Source organism: Aethalodelphis obliquidens, unplaced genomic scaffold (assembly GCF_003676395.1).
Source record: "Aethalodelphis obliquidens isolate GAN/ISIS:26980383/991018 unplaced genomic scaffold, ASM367639v1 scaffold28, whole genome shotgun sequence".
NCBI classification, from domain to species: domain Eukaryota; kingdom Metazoa; phylum Chordata; class Mammalia; order Artiodactyla; family Delphinidae; genus Aethalodelphis; species Aethalodelphis obliquidens.
Window position 1 is genome coordinate 4052674 of NW_020837972.1, and position 16723 is coordinate 4069396.

Consider the following 16723-nt stretch of genomic DNA (forward strand, 5'->3'; position numbering starts at 1 on the left):
GCCCTGGTCCGGGAAGATTCCACATGCCACAGAGCAGTTATATTACAGTAGAATGTTTCATAATACAAGAAAACACTTATGACACATTGATGCTTTCTGAAAAGCAGATTATCAACTGCATGTTCTCGATAACCCAATTTTCCTTCATTCTTTACATTATATACAGTATTTGTTACTTATGGAGCATTCACTGTGTGCCAGGCACTGTTCTAGGTGCTAAATATAAAGCAGTGATATAAATAGACAGAATTATTGACCTCAGGTAGCTTTCTACGTCATAGTGTGTGTAAGTCTGGTAGTTGTGGTGGGGGGGGGGAGTGGGGAATGAATAGGAAGTCGGGGGTCCCATGAAGGAAGGTAGAAGCAGGTTATACTCATGTGTGTTGAGAGTCTGGATGCATAAATAGAAAACAGCCTGGGTGGTGGCTTCCAAGCAATCTTTATTTCTTTCTTTTTATGTGCCCATAATGTCCACATCTTCTTCAATAAACGTATGTGCTACTTTTAAATTCAGGAAAAAGAAAGCTGACTTGAAAGTGATGGGCTTATTAAGAACTAGCTCCATTACAACATCAAAATGAATATAATAGAAATTTAAATAAAACTGCACAATCTAAATGTTATAGAATCTATGCTTACAGAGATTTTATATATTTAAAAGCTGGTTAGAAACCCAGTTTTTGTATAGTCATTGGCACATAGTGGGTGTTCAACAAGTACCTATTGGAGGAATGGTTTATTTTCCCTTTTACATCCTATGTTTTGTATTTTCCACATATTCCTCTGGAGCATTCAGTTCCTTTCTTTGTGAAACAAAACATCATATTTTTTTTTAAAAGTTTAGGATTATAATATATTTGCAAGGTAAGTAAAGTTTAGTGTAAGGAGAGAAATGAAACCAGGTTTGCACAGAGTGCTTTCTGCCTCTTAGTAGGCCTTCTAGAAATGTTTGTTTCTACTTTTCTCCCTGGAGTGCTTTTAAAAAAGATCCTATTTACAAGAGAAAATTGATTCCCATGCAACTGTTTTTCTCCTGCACATCTGTGACATAAATCATAGCCTTCTTGAAGAGCATCTTCAGAGCTCGTAAACTCTCAGAATTGGAAGAAACCTTGATGATTTCCCCATCCTATGCTTCATCGTCCCAATCCCAACTTATGAATAAGGAAACTGAGGCCCAGAGATGGGAAGCAACCTGTCCTAGGTCACACTGGCGGCCAGTGACAGAGCACGGATGGGAACTGTCTTAGTCTGATCTAGCTGCCATAACAAAATACTGCAGACTGGGAAGCTTCAACAACAGTAATTTACTTCCCCACTGTTTTGGAGGCTGGAAGTCCAAGATCAAGGTGTTGGCAGGGTTGAGTTCTGGTGCGAGCTCTCTTCCTGGCTTGCAGATGGCGACCTTCTCGCTGTGTCCTCACGTGGCCTTTCTTCTGTGTGCGCGTGGGGAGAGAGTCAGCTCTCTGATGACTCTTCCTCTTATAAGGCACCAGTCTTATTGGATCAGGGCCTCACCCTTATGACCTCATTTAGCATTTAACCATAATGACCTCCCTAAAGGCCCCATCCCCAAATACAGTCACATTAGGGGTTGCAGGTTCAACATAGGAAATTTTGAGGGCACATAACTCAGCCCATAATAGGAACCCACTCCTCACTTCTCTCAGTTCAGTTCTTTCTACTAGGTCCAGCTTCCCCTGCCAACTGGAGTATGGAGGATGCTCAGGATACTATAAAACTTTATGCTCCTTGGGAAAGAGTGGGTTGTCTGTTTGGAGCCTTTGCCTTCCTTACCCCAAAGCCACACTTCTGCTGGAGGCTGCCTTCATCCTTGCAAAGAGACAAGGTCTAGCGTCTAGGAGAAAAGCTCTAGAAGGTTCCCACTCCACCATGACCCTCCAACAGTGGACTTTACAGAAGGAGATATGCCTGCTAGTGCATTTAACATTTCCCAAGGGGCCTCCTGGGCCAGCTCCTGCATTGGGCTCCAGGGGACCGAAACAAGCACAATTCTTCCTTCCTGTATCCAGACACCAGTGGAGGAGAAAGACACACAAACAGATGACATGTCTACGTGATGGAACAAAGGTCTGAGTCCCAGGGAGGCCAGTCTCAAGGGAGGGGCTGATGCTGTTTAGGGCAAACCTGGGTAGAAGCTTCCATGAAGGCAGTGACTGTAGGCCCATGTTCTTGAACTGATGCCTGGACACTGAGATTGTATGCAGAACAGTAGGAACGTGCATTGTTCCTTGGGAGAGCATGCAATTTTACACCTGATTGTCCAGAGGCATTTTAAGTCTCTCTGCCCCTCAAAGAATTTAAGAACCATTGTGTTATTGGACAAGGAAGCATTTCTGGTTGCAGAAGATCTAGTCCTTAAGAGTGGAGCGTGGCAGGTGCGGGCAAAGTAAAAGAACAGACGGAGCTCACATCACTTACCCCTAGCTCTCTTCGGTCTGGGTAAGGGAAGAATTCCTGAAGCCCAGGGCTGCACTTCTCTTGAGTCTTGTTAACTCCAGAGATGTCCTTTTGCTTCTCATGCTCTCCTTTAAGCCACTGATGGCCCAAGCATTCCTAGTGCCCTGTGTCCAGAGACCAGCCACATTCTCTGGAAGCTGGCTGGAAATGCAGAATCTTAGACCCCACCCCAAAATTGCTGAATCTGAATCTGCCTCTTACCAAGATCCCCAGGTACACGGCCGAGTGTGACAAGCACTGGCCTGGAGAACCCCTGTCACTCAGAAAGTTCACCTTGCCGCCTTCCCCTGGACAAGGTCAGATCAGCCCACCACACCTCCAAGCAGGCAGTACTAGCATGCCAAGTTGCAGAGGAGGAAACTGAGGCTGGGAGGAGGGGATGTGGATTGCCTGGTCAGAGGGCTGGAGGATCCTGGCCACACCAACTTATCCACCACCTTGTAACCTCGAGGGAAGAGCCAGCAGCTCTGACCACCTGCCTGCTGCGCGCACCATGGGAGCCCTGCCGGGGAGACCCAAGGAGGGAGTGGTCCACACCCTCCATCCCTCCTGCCCACCCCCTGCATCCTCCCAATTCTCCAGTCATGTATAAAACATTCCCAGAAACCACTTACTCCTCATGCATTTTCCATGAAGCCAGGCCCAAGTTAAAATATATAAACATAAAAATACCAAGAAGCACTTTTAAAAAAGGAAAGAAAAAAGGACATGTTTCATGAAATACCAAGAGACCCATCTCTGCACTCGCCCCCCTCCCAGGGCCGCCGCCCAGGGTTGCTCTCAGCTCCCTCCTCTCCCATGCTTTTCTCTCCTCCCTTCGCATCACCCCTTTCCTTCTCAGCTTCTGCCGTTCCCCTCTGTTTTCCTTTTCCTTTTTCTCTTCTTTCCTCTTTCTCTCTTTCCTTCTCTCCTCTCTGTTCCTGGGTCTTTCTCTCCCTTCATTCACCCGTCTCTCCGTCTGGGTTTCCACCGGCGTTTCTCTGCTTCTTCCTGTCTCTCTTCCTCTTTCTCTGTCCCACTGCCTTCCCAATTCCCTTTCTCAGTATCACTCTGAGTTAGCATCTCCTGTTTCCTCCCCGCTGAACGTCTGCCAAGGTCTCCTCCTGTCCCACACCCATGAAACGGCTAAAATTAAAAGGAATGACAACGCTACCAAGATTTGGTGAAAATATGGAGTGACCAGAATCTCAGGCACTGCTGGTGGGCGAGTAAAAGTGGATGCAGGCGCTTTGAAGACAGTTTGTTAGTTTCTACTAAAGCTGAAAGTACATTTACCCTATGACCAGATATTCCATGCCTGGGTCTATGCCGAGGAGAAAGGAGGGCTTATGTCCCCCACAAGGCATGTAGACGAATGTGCATGCCAGCGTTATTCAGAATAGCCCAAACCGGAAACCATCCATATGGCCATGGACAGGAGAGTGGCTGATTGGATTCTGGTTTATTTATATGCTGGAACATGGCACAGCAATAAAAAGAATGAACTACCGTTACATAGCACAATGTGGACCAATCTCCAAAACTCTGGGTTTTGAGAAAGAAGTCTGGGCACAAAAGAGTGCATGCTGTATGGTTCCACTTAGAGGAAGTTCAAGAACAAGCAAAACTCATTGGTAGCCCAAGAAGGGAGAAAAGTGGCTGTCCTTGAAGCAGGCTGTATGACTGGAAGGCAACACATGAGAGCTTCCTGGGGGCTTTGGGAATGTTCTGCATCTGGATTTGGGTAGAGTATGAACCTAGGTAAAATATTCATCTGTACTACACTTAATACACTTATACAAAGAAAATGCTATCTATACACAATGGAATACTACTCAGATATATAAAAGAATGAAAGTTTGCCATTTGCAGCAACATGGATGGACTCGGAGGGCATTATGCTAAATGAAGTAAGTCAGACAGAGAAAGACAAATACTGTATGACATATACTGTATGGTATCACTTATATGTGGGATTAAAAAAAAATACACCAAACTAGTGAATATAACAAAACAGAAAGAGACTCTCAGATAGAGCGAACAAACTAATGGTTACCAGTGGGGTGGGGAGGGGCCGCAGAGAGGTGGGGGAGTGGGAGGTATAAACTACTGGGTATAAGACCCGTTCAAGAATGTATTGTACAACACAGGGAATAAAGCCAATATTTTGTAATAACTGTAAATGGAAAGTAACCTTTAAAATTATACTTAAAAAGTTTAATGTATATAAAGACAAAATAATGATACGTGGTATTGGTAATTATTATTATTGCCACAGTAGGCAAATGGCTTGTATCCAGGCCCAGAAACTCAGATATGTTTCCAGTCCCATCGATTAAAATGGGGATAGGCATCTGTGTCCCAGACATGGTCCTAATGGCTGAGAGTCCACCCTCCTACTAGACCAGCTCAGGTCCTGGGCCCCCACAAATATCACCATCCCTGGGAGGGCCAACCATGCCAAGACCCTTTGCAAAGACCTGCCCCGGAGAGAAAAGCTGTTTCCACTCAGTTCTCACACTCCAGGCATCTTTCTGATGCTTTGGGGTTCTTTTCCCCCCTGCTTCACCTGTAACGATTATGATTACGGTTTAACTCAACACTTACTCTGATAAACAAGTAGTTAATTAACAGCCCAAAACCTGAACCCAAGTTAATAAGAAGAGGGTGGCCTTGCTGGAAACCTCGGGGAAATCTTCCTGCCCATGGAGCTATCAGAAGGCGATTACAGCCAATGGCGGAGACCAGAGGAGCTCAAAACTCCAGCCTGGGGACTCTGAAAAGGCCTTTATTTATGTTTTTCTTCTTTATTCGAGTCTTCCCAGGAGGGGAGGAAAACACAGAACCCAGTTTTTCTGTTTCAGCTGCGTGGGTGTCAGCCCAACACACACAGCCCTTGGAGGCAAACTAAAACCCGCTTATTTTCATTGAAGGGGAGGAACGGAGACCAGAGGGACTCGAGCGCTATTAGTTAAATAATGGTGCTTAAAAATGCATTGAATTTAGCTGCCTCCCTCCCCCCTAAAAAAATCTGGAATTTTCCTATTGAGGATACTTTTTTCTCCTGGCCCATGAATATTAATGTTCCTCTCAGAGAGATCTACTTGAAAAAAACAAGAATAAATTAAATACCTACAGATTTTTCTAATTCCTCTTTTTGGTGACATGCCGTCATTACATCAAATTACTGAGATGGGCCCGCTCCCCTTTTTTTTTTTTCTTTTTGGGTGAAAATTATGGAATATAAAGTATATGTAAATGGAGCAAAGGAGGAAAAAAAAAACCTGTGAAGGAAGAATAGGGGAAGGAGAGGCATTAGGTATTCTGCCGGCGTAGTAGTCAGCCAATTAATCAAGCAGTGGCGAGAAAAAGATGCAGAAGGGATGAGTTCGCCCTTCACGTTGATGGGGCCGGCGCAGGGCAACACCACGGCACCTGAGCTCACGGTTAGGCATGCAGAAAGGGATCATGGGAATATCTTCCTGTCTTTGTCTTTCTCGTGAAGGATGGAAAATGTCAAGCTGTTGTTTGGCTGGATTGAGGGGGGTGGGGGAGAGTCGAGTGAATTCACAGTCTGGCAAGGCAAGGTTTTAACTCTTTGAGGATATCTCTGCCTCCCCTCCCTCCCCAGCCTCCAGCTCCACCTTCTTCTCCTTCTTCCAGCCTACCCCCCTCAGCACATCTGTAGGGAACTCTGCCTGCAAACAGCAAGTGGGAGGGAGCTGATTGATGGTGACATGCAGGCTGGGGCAGTGTGTGTGTGTGCGTGTGTGTGTGTGTGTGTGTGTGTTCTGTGCACATGTGTCAGGAGAGGGGGAGCAAGAGGCATTTTTCCTCTCCCCCATAGTGTTCTTTGTTTACTCTGGAAATGAGCTTGCATGACCCCTTTTCTCTCCAGCCCTGTCCCGTCCCCTTGGAAGTGAGCGGTGTCTCCAAATCTGAGAGTAGCTGTGAAAAGGATAATAGGAGTAATAAAGATTTGAGGCTTCGGAGCTCCCTCTGTATAGCCCTCAGTGGACTGAGCCCATGCAGAAGGCTGGCCCGACGGGGTCCCCCTGGAGCCAACAGAATTCCAGTGCGAGTCTGAAGAGCGGAACATCCCTGGGGCTGGTGGTAGAGGGAGAGCCCCAGCCCAGGGCTTATCACCCGCACCACTAACACTGATGATGATAACAATAACAGTAATAACCCGCCATCTTCCATCAGCATCAACTTGCCCTGACTCCTTTAAATTCCCATCTCTTTTCATTATTTTTAAACTCTGGCAAATCCATGATTCCAAGGAAAAGTTTGTCATCAAATCACTCTCTGAGAAAATGAGTATTTGATTCTCCTCACCTGCCCTAGGAAAGGGCATTGCGTGGTCTACATGGCAGATAAGATGTTGAGGGTGGGAGATGGGAGGGATGTGGTCTAGAGTGGTAAGTGGCCACAGAAGGGGCTCAAACTCGCATCTCCAGTTCTCACTCCAAAGATCACTGTAATTCTGGCCAGAGGTAGATAATCAAAATGCCCTACATCCTGCTCTGCCAGCCTCACCAGGACCAGCCCACGACCATTGCCAGCTCATCATGCGAGCCCAGTATGAGCCCCAGATACTAGATGCAATCCGTACTCAAAGTGTGGTCCATGGACCAGCTGCATCCTTTCACCTGAGAGCTTGCTAGAAACGCAGAATCTCTGGCCCCAGCCCTCCTCAGTCAAAATTTGCATTCCAGGGCTTCCCTGGTGGCGCAGTCGTTGAGAGTCCGCCTGTTGATGCAGGGGACATGGGTTCGTGCCCCGGTCCAGGAGGATCCCACACGCCGCGGAGCAGCTGGGCCCGTGAGCCATGGCCGCTGAGCCTGCGCGTCCGGAGCCTGTGCTCCACAACGGTAGAGGCCACAACAGTGAGAGGCCCGCGTACCGCAAAAAAAAACCCCATAAAACAAATTTGCATTCCAACATCTCAGGTGATATGTGAGCACACTGAAGTTTGAAAAACACTGTTTTAAGACAAACTTTTTCCCTACATTCACAATCTGAAATCTGAATGAATCTGACAATCAAAGGCAGCTTCTACTCCATGAAATACGCCAACAGGCAGCATTTGCTTGCATGGAGTGTGGGCGCTGTGCTAGTGCTCTGCATACATTATTTCCGCCCATCCTCACCACCTATGAGATGGGCATTGTTGATACCTCATATTACAGATGAGGTCACGGAGGCACAGAGAGGACTTGCCCGAGGACACACAGCCAGTAAAGTGGCATCACCCAGAATTTGAGGCAAAGCACCAGAATCCACAGGATTAACCTCTGAGTCAGTGGTTCTCACACTTGAGCATACAACAGAATCACCCAGACGACTTGCTGAAACATAGATTTCTGGGTCCCACCCCGGTTTCTGATTCAGAGGCTTGAGGGGCAGCCCAAGAATTTGCATTTCTAACAAGTTCCCAGGCAGCAGTGCTGGTGCTGCAAATCGAGGGAACACTCCTTGAGAACCGCTGCTCATGGCAGGGTCATCCCTTCTGTTAGGAAATCAACCGGCCCCAGAGAAAACCATAATTCAAAAAGATACATGCACCCCAGTGTTCACTGCAGCACTATTTACAATAGGCAGGACATGGAAGCAAACGTCCATCAACAGAAGAATGGATAAAGAAGGTGTGATACACACACACACACACACACACACACACACACACAAAATATTACTCAGCCATAAAAAGGAACGAAATAGTGACATTTGCAGAGTCGTGGATGGACCTAGAGACTGTCAGACAGAGTGAAGTAAGTCAGAAAGAGAAAAACAAATACCGTATAATATTGCTCATATGTGGAATCTAGAAAAATGATACAGATGAACTTATTTGCAAAGCAGAAATAGAGACACAGATGTAGAGAATGGACATATGGATACCGGGGTGGGGGGGGGTGGGATTAACTGGGAGACTGGGATTGACATATATACACTACTATATAAAATTAAATAGATAACTAATGAGAACCTACTGTACAGCACAAGGAACTCTACTCAATGCTCTGTGGTGACCTAAATGGGAAGGAAATCCAAAAAAGAGGGGATATATGTATACATATAGCTGTTTCACTTTGCTATATAGCAGAAACTAATACAACATTGTAAAGCAACTATACTCCAGTAAAAATTAATTTAAAAAAGATATCAACTGGTTTAATTATGAACTTCAACCAAATACAATCGAGAGGTTAGTCAGTGCCCCTTCCCTAAAAACAATTTTTAAAAAGGGCAGGGGTGAGCAGGAAATCTCAAACAACTAAAATACAAACAAAGTGAACGGCGCTCCCGAGAAGGTCCAATTGTGTCTCGATGATCCCTTAGTTGGTGGCAGACACTCCTCATGGCCGTGCCTAATTGAGGGTACATTGCAGCATCATTGCTATAATAATCCTTTCCCTTATTTAACCTGGACGATACATGGTGTTATAATGAGTTTCCTTCCTCTGTTCATTAAACAGACATTTACAAGGCGCATTCTGTCCTGGTGGGCTCTGTGCAGGTCACTGGAGACCGAGACAGATGGGACATGGGCCCTGTCCTCTGACAACTCCCCGTGGCTGGCCTCGCCCCTCCACCTCAGGGGAAGGTGTGCACATTCTGAGGAAAGGGGTCCTGAAAGGGAGTCACCACTGAATGTTGCTTTGTGATAGTCATATGCTCTTTGGAAAAATTACATTTATTAATGGACTAAAACAATAATAATTTTAAGATTCAAGATTGAAAGTAAAATCCCAAAGTCCCTCTCCCCAAGGATAATCACTCAAAAAAAATTTTGGCAAACAATCCTTTTAGATACGTCTTTCTGTCTCTGTATCTCTCTGTCTCTCTCTCTCCCTCCTTCCTTCTCTCTTTCCCTCTCTCTCCTCTCTCTCTCTCTCCCCCTCTCCCTCTCCCCCTCCCCTCCACAGTACAGATTTATAACTAGACACAGATCTCCACATTTGAAAGCAGTGGTGGGAAAAGGCTTAGAAGTTCATCAGCCAGTTCTGGGCCAAAGTGTGTCAGGGCAGAGGGGAAGATACATGCGAGACCCAGAAGTATAAAATGACAGAGGGAGCATCAGTGCTGAAGCAGTGATCTGGAGTTGGAGGTGGAAGGAGTTAACAGCAGGTGAGGCTGGGCTCAGGAGCTCTGGAAGCCCAGTTGTTTTTTTTTTAAAAACATCTTTATTGGAGTATAATTGCTTTACAGTGTTGTATTCCAGTTTCTGCTGGAAGCCCAGTCTTGACACTTTTTGCCTTTACTTCTCGGATCTCTGATTCAAGTGCTAGACTCTTGAGAACCAACTTGGTAACCGAGACAACTGCCTACTTAGGGTGTGTTACCCATCCCAGGGGCATTCGTGTTCCCCGCTTCAATGTCCCCTATTAAAACAATAATTAATGCCCGCATCAGAGGATAACAGCCCCCACCTTGAAGGAGTGGCTGGAGCCCTCGGGTGTATGTGGAGGGGAGCAGATCCTGAACAGGAGGGGCTGTATCTTAGGGGGCAGCCAACACTGAGTGAGGATGCGCTCCTTCTGTTCCCACCCAAAACCACACCTGTCCTCATCTTTCTTTTCAAGAACAGAAATACCTGGCCCTGGAACAGCTGAGCCCTGGAAAAATTCCTCCCACCTCTTCTTGGTATTTTGTGAGTGATTTTATAGAAGATGTATGGATGTGACACGATGCTCACAATCAATTCTCAAGTGAAAAAAAAATATTAAGTGAAGAAAGCAAGTTACAGGGTAATACATATGGGTCTGGCACTGTATTTTAAAGATACATACTATTTAAATGTATATTTATATGTATAAGTATAAATTTTATGGGGAAACGATCCTGGAGGCACATACAGCAAAATGTTAATGGTCGCTTTCTCTGAGAAATAGAAAAAGAAGAATAATTTTTCTTCCCCCAGTTCCATGATATGTAAGTCACTGTATCAAGGATGACATGATGGTTTACTTGCCTCCATATGTTCAGCACCTGGCATAATACTGACACATAGTAGGGGCACAATAAATATTTGCTGAATGGATGGAGAAGAATTTTGCTGTACATTTATTTTCTATAATGTACAATGACTTATTCTTATAAAGAGAAAGAGTTAATAAGTGCCTCACTGTTAAGTAAGTACTTTTCAAATGGGTAGGTAACTGGTCTAAATGGAGTGCTATTATGGAGGCCTGGACAGAAGAAGTAGGAGGGATACTCGGGGCAAAAGGATGGAGACAGGGGAGAGTGGGATGATGCTATGTGGGGTGGCGGGCATGTGATGGTCAGAGGAGGCGTCTCAGGGGCCAAGCTGGGAGAGCTGACAAGCCAGCAAGAGGTAATCAGAGAGAGACTTAGGAAGAAAGGAGCATGTGCAAAGGCCCTGAGGCACTTATGAGAATTACCAATAGTTTGGCAGAGCCCACCGATTCTCAACTGGGGTCAGTTTGGGCCCCCAGGAGACATTTAGTGATGGCTGGGGATATTTCTGCTTATCACAGGTGTGTGGGGAGATGCTACTGGCATCTAACGGTAGAGGCCAAGGATGCCACCAAACATCCTACAATGCACAAGACAGCCCCCACTATGCTGAGCCCAAATATCAAGAGTGCTGAGGTTGAGAAACTGGTGCAACACCAGCAGCAGCAGCGGCATGACCTGGGAGCTTATTAGAAAAGCAAAATTCTCTGGCCCCGCCGAGCCCTGCTGAATCAGAAACTGGGAAGTGGGATATTAAAAAGCCCCCCAGGGTTCTGAGTCCCCCAGTGTGAGAACCACTTGTACAGCATTGGTTCTCAGCCCTGGCTTTGTATTGCAATCACCCGGGAGCTCTTCACAGCACATGGCGGCCAGCCTCTACCCACAGAGCACCTGATTAATGAGTCCCGGGGCCCAGGCATAGGTGTTTGTTGAAAGTCTCCAGTTGATTCTAATGGGCAGCCAGGGGTGAGACCACTGAGCTAAAACAAAGAGTTCAAACACAGGGAGAAGAGAGACATTTGCAAGGACCAGAGCAGTAGGGCCCTTAAATTACATGCTAAGGGTTATAGACCTTATTGGGAGGGCACTGGGGAGCCATGGATGGGTGAAAAGCAAGAAAGTGGCTCTTCCAGATGGTTTAGAAAGGTCTCTGACTACAGGGAGAAAACTGGAGGAGACAGGCAGAGGCTGATGCAGAAAGACCAAGGAGGAGGCTGGGAGATAATGGTGGTCTGATTTGAATTATTCCCCCTAAAAGAGATGTTGAAGTCTTAATCTGTGGTCCCTGTAAATGTGACCTTATTTGGAAATTGGGTCTTTGCAGATGTCCTCAAGTTAAGAAATCATACTGTATTAAGGTGGGCCCTAATTCAGTGACTGGTGACCTTATAAGGAGAACCAGATATGGAGACATACAAAGTCACACACACACACACATACAGAAGGAAGACAGCAATGTGAAGACAGAGGCAGATTGGAGGGACGCAGCTACAAGCCAGGGAATACCAAGGATTGCCGTCGACCACCAGAAGCTGGGAAGAGGCATTAAAGGATTCTTCCTTAGAGCAATTGGAGGGAGCATGGCCCTGTCAACAGAAGTGGTCCAAATCCCAGACCAATGATCTAGGAGGATGAGACCACCTGCTGGCCCCTGAGGGCAGCTGTGGGCCAGGTGCTGATGGGGGAAAGCCCAGGTACCCACAGTCTGCTGAGTCTGGCTGGGATTGGCAGGGCAGGTGGAGGGCAGGGAGGACAGCCAGGGTGGGATGGACAGACCTGGAGTCCGGTAGGAGAAAGCTGTCTGTGTCCTACAGGACTAAGGAGCTTCAGGAAACCATGTCGCCCATCCTTAAACTGGGCATGCCTCCACAGCCAAACTGAGTGTTGCCTGCTGAGTGCCTTGACCAAAAAAAGACTTCTGATTCCTCTCCCCTAAGAGGGGTGACCTGGGGTAGATGTGTCAAGTGTCACCCAGCCTCATGGCCCCTCACCAGGGTCACTGCAGTGACCTCCTAACGAATCTCTCTTCTTCTGCCCTTGATCTCCTCTGATGCATCCTCCATGCAGCAGCCAGAGTGACATTTTAAAAATGTTAAGTCCAGTCTTTTCACTCCTCTACTCAAGAGCCCACGGTGGCTCCCATCACACTTAGAGTAAAAGCCAGTGTCCTTATTATGACCCCCAGGTGCTGCGTGATCTGGACCCATGTTAGCTCACTGACCTCATCTTCCCCTCCCATTCACTCTGCCCCAGAAGCACTGACTTTCTCGCTGTTGCCTGAACAAGCACATGCCTATCTCAGAGCTTTTGCATATGCTGTTCCCTCTTCCTGAAATTGGGAAATATCACACCCTCGCCTTCTTCAAGTCTTTGTTCAAATGGCATCTTTCTCACTGAGTGCTCACCTGACCACCCTACCGGAGAGTGTACCCCTCTGCTCTATCACTTCCAATCCCCTTACCTTGCTCTTTTTACAATAGGTACCTTTACCTGCTGACCTTCTATATTATTGGTTTGTTATGTTTCATGTTTCTTGCCCTTCCCTGGAATGAGAGCTCCTGCGGGCAGGGTTATGATCACTGATTGTCTCCAGTTCCTAGGACCTGCACTCACGTAATGCTTCCAGCCCCGCTTTGAGGTGGGCACTATTATTATCCCTAATGAACAGATGAGGAAATTGAGGCACAGAGAGGGACAGAAGCTTGCCCAAGGCCACACAGCTGGTAAGTGGGAGGGGAGCCAGGAATCCCACCCAGGCCGTCCGGCTGCAGGAACCCTTTCACCCACTCAGCCCATGCCTTTCCCTGAGGCATGCACGTGGGGGAAAAAAGAGCATGGTCCAACCCACTGCGAAGTTATTTGCAGTGATAAATAACACATGTAACAAAAGTTTATACAAATCGTTACAGGATTTACGTGGCGAAGGCTGGGGGCAATGGCCTGTGACCAGTACCTGTAGCTGTTAGCACTCCACAAAATGACAGCATCGCTGCCCACTGAAGCCGGCAGCTCTCCTCGTGGGCGCTGGCAGCCCGGCACAGCTGGAGGTCAACTCACTCTGGGGCTCCAGACACTATGGTCCCCTGAAGGGCTGTCACGCACCCAGCCAAGTGGTAGGAGGAGTGGGTAAGTCCCCTCAGTGCAATACAACCAAATGTGGAGGTGGTGAATACAGAAAAAAGAGCTCCTTCCTTCCTTCCTTCCTTTCCTTCCTTCCTTCCTTCCTTCCTCCCTCCCTCCCTCCCTCCCTTCCTCCGTCTGTCCCTCCCTCCCTCCCTCCCTCTCTTCCCTGATCAAAAATTTATTGAGTACCTACTATGTGTTATACACTAAGCTAAGGGATGGGATCTAATATGAGCAAAGCAACCTAAGTTGTTGCCCTCAGAAGGCTTACACTCCAGTGAGGAGACTAGATTAAAATCTAACCATGCAAATAAAAGAAGAACATTGTTGCATGAGCGTATAATGAATAGACCTGACCCAGACTAGGGGAAGTGTGGAGGGGGATGGGAGAGACTTGCAGGAAGAAGGGATGCTTGATCTGAGATGTGAGAGGGCAGAAGGTGAAAAGCACCTGAAGTAGGCAAAGTGAACAGCATATGCAAAGGCCCTGTGGCAGGATCAAGTTGCCAAGAGAAGAACTGTACACCTGAAGCTCAGAGACTGATGGAGGAAAGGATAAAGAGATAGGTTTGGAGAAGTAGGCAAGGGGAAGTCTCATGAGGTGTTGCAGGTCATTTCCACTACTTTAGCCCCCAGTAGGTGGGGTGACCACAATGGACTCAAGGAAACCAATAAGGAGACCCCTGTGGTTATCACATGAGGGGCAGTGGTGCTTTGGATAACTCCTTGGAGGATGTGCTTCAAATTCCAGCTTTGACACAAGCTCAGGGGTCTTGGGCGATCATCTTTCTTTCCCTGAGGCTCAGCGTCATCATCTATAAAATGGGGATAACACTACTCACCAGGCAAGACTACTAAGAAGATATTATAAGATGTTAAAGCTCATATCCCAGCAGAGGAAAGGAAATCAGGAGAAGCTACCTCGAATCTCAGTTAAGCTCTGCCCCTCTACTCTCTGATTTGATCTTGAAATACTCTAAGTTCCACCATCTTCTCCCCTTTTTAAGGGATCTGCAGGGAACACCATCCCCTCAGAAGAATATCTGGCCTTGCTAGACACATCCATTGGAGGACTAGAGGCTCTTTAACAGTCACTCGGTTGAGGTTTGACCACTCAGCTTGACGTTCAAGACTTTCCAAAATCCAGCCCCAGCTTGCAACCCCCTGGGCAAAAATAAGAAGGTGTCAGGACAGGACGGATGCCCCTATAGAGCATGGTGGAAACCTTGTTTTGGTTTTCATTGTTCCCTAAGTGCAATGAAAATCAACTGAAGTGTTCTAAGTAGGAGAGTGCAAGAATGAAATTTCTGAATTTGTAATTTAACATGATTACTCTATCCACAGGTTAGAGAACAGATTGAAGAGAAGCAAGACTGGAAAGAGCAGATGGGGATGGAGAGAAGTGGACAAATTCAAGATGAAATGGACAAATTCAAGAATGGATGGCATGAGGAATGGGTGGGGAGTGGTGGAATGATGGCATGAGGTAAGGAGAGATACACAGTTGACTTCCAGGATGGGGCCTGAACAACTCGAACTCCTTGAGTTAGAGGACTGTCACATTCATCACTGTATCCATGACACCTGGCACATACAAGGTGCTCAATGTCTGTTCTTGGAATAAAATGACAATGAAATCCAGAGCTTCGTGGACAAGTGTTTCTTAACAGAGGCAGTGCCATCTCCGAGGAGGATTTGGGGAATTCAGGGCGATGGGGTACTATCCTGGTCCACTGTTTCTCCACGGGGTGTTATTTTGCACCCCAGGGGAAACTTGGCAGCATCTGGAGGTATTTTTGGATGTCACCACTTGGAGGGGAGGAGGGTACTACTGGCAGCCAGTGGACGGAGGTCAGAGATGTTGCTCATCAGCCTACAATGCACAGGACAGCACCCCCAACACAAATAACTATCCAACCCCAAATGTCAATTGTTCCTAGGTTGAGAAATCCTGTCTAGAGACTGGAAGGATTAAATCAGCCACACTGGACGTGCAACGCCCAGGCCAGTCCCACATCAAGAAGAATGGTCCCGGGCTTCCCTGGTGGCGCAGTGGTTGAGAATCTGCCTTCCAATGCAGGGGACACGGGTTCGAGCCCTGGTCTGGGAAGGTCCCACATGCCGCGGAGCAACTAGGCCTGTGAGCCACCCTACTGAGCCTGCGCGTCTGGAGCTTGTGCTCCGCAACAAGAGAGGCCGCGACAGTGAGAGGCTCGCGCACCGCGATGAAGAGTGGCCCCCACTCACCGCAACTAGAGAAAGCCCTCGCATAGAAACGAAGACCCAACACAGCCATAAATAAATAAATAAATAAATAAATAAATAAATAAATAAATAAAAATACAATTAAAAAAAAAAAGAATGGTCCCAAGTCTTTGGGGAATTTCAAATGCCCTTCTGGACATTCATGTAGGTAAATTTTTTACTTAATAATTACCTGAGTCTAGCATCTAAAACCATCTTAAATACAGCAAAATCTTCTTTGCACAGTTTTACTTTGCATGGGATTTTCCCGGGATGAAGCTGCAATATAAACTGGGGGAAGGCAGTGCTTGGTTTTCTCCAAAATTCTATCAAGTTGTTTTCCATTTTGGAAAATCCAGGCATTGGCCTCAAAGCTGCTCATGGAATGTGAGTTGCTACAACACACCTGCATCAGTCGACATCTGCAGCAGCCCCAGTCACGGTGATGCCACCCATACATATGAATATACTAATTTAGCTCTTATTTCAAAATGTCAAATACAGAGAAAAATGTCGACAATATTCAACTGAATATTTGTCTGAAATCTCAACTTATTCATTATAAGTAGGTACAAGCATCAGGCTGCTTCATTATGTCTCCTGGCAGATAGTGGTTTCCCAATAATTTACATATTGAAATAGATATTATTTTATTATAAATTGCTTTCATTTTATTCCTTCTTTATATTATAGTTAGGTCATTATATTGATTTTTTTTTTTTAAATTATGTGTAGGGCTTCCCTCGTGGCGCAGTGGTTGAGAGTCCACCTGCCGATGCAGGGGACATGGGTTCGTGCCCTGGTCTGGGAGGATCCCACATGCCGAGGAGCGGCTGGGCCCGTGAGCCATGGCCGCTGAGCCTGCGCATGCGGAGCCTGTGCTCCACAGCAGGAGAGGCTGCAGCGGTGAGGG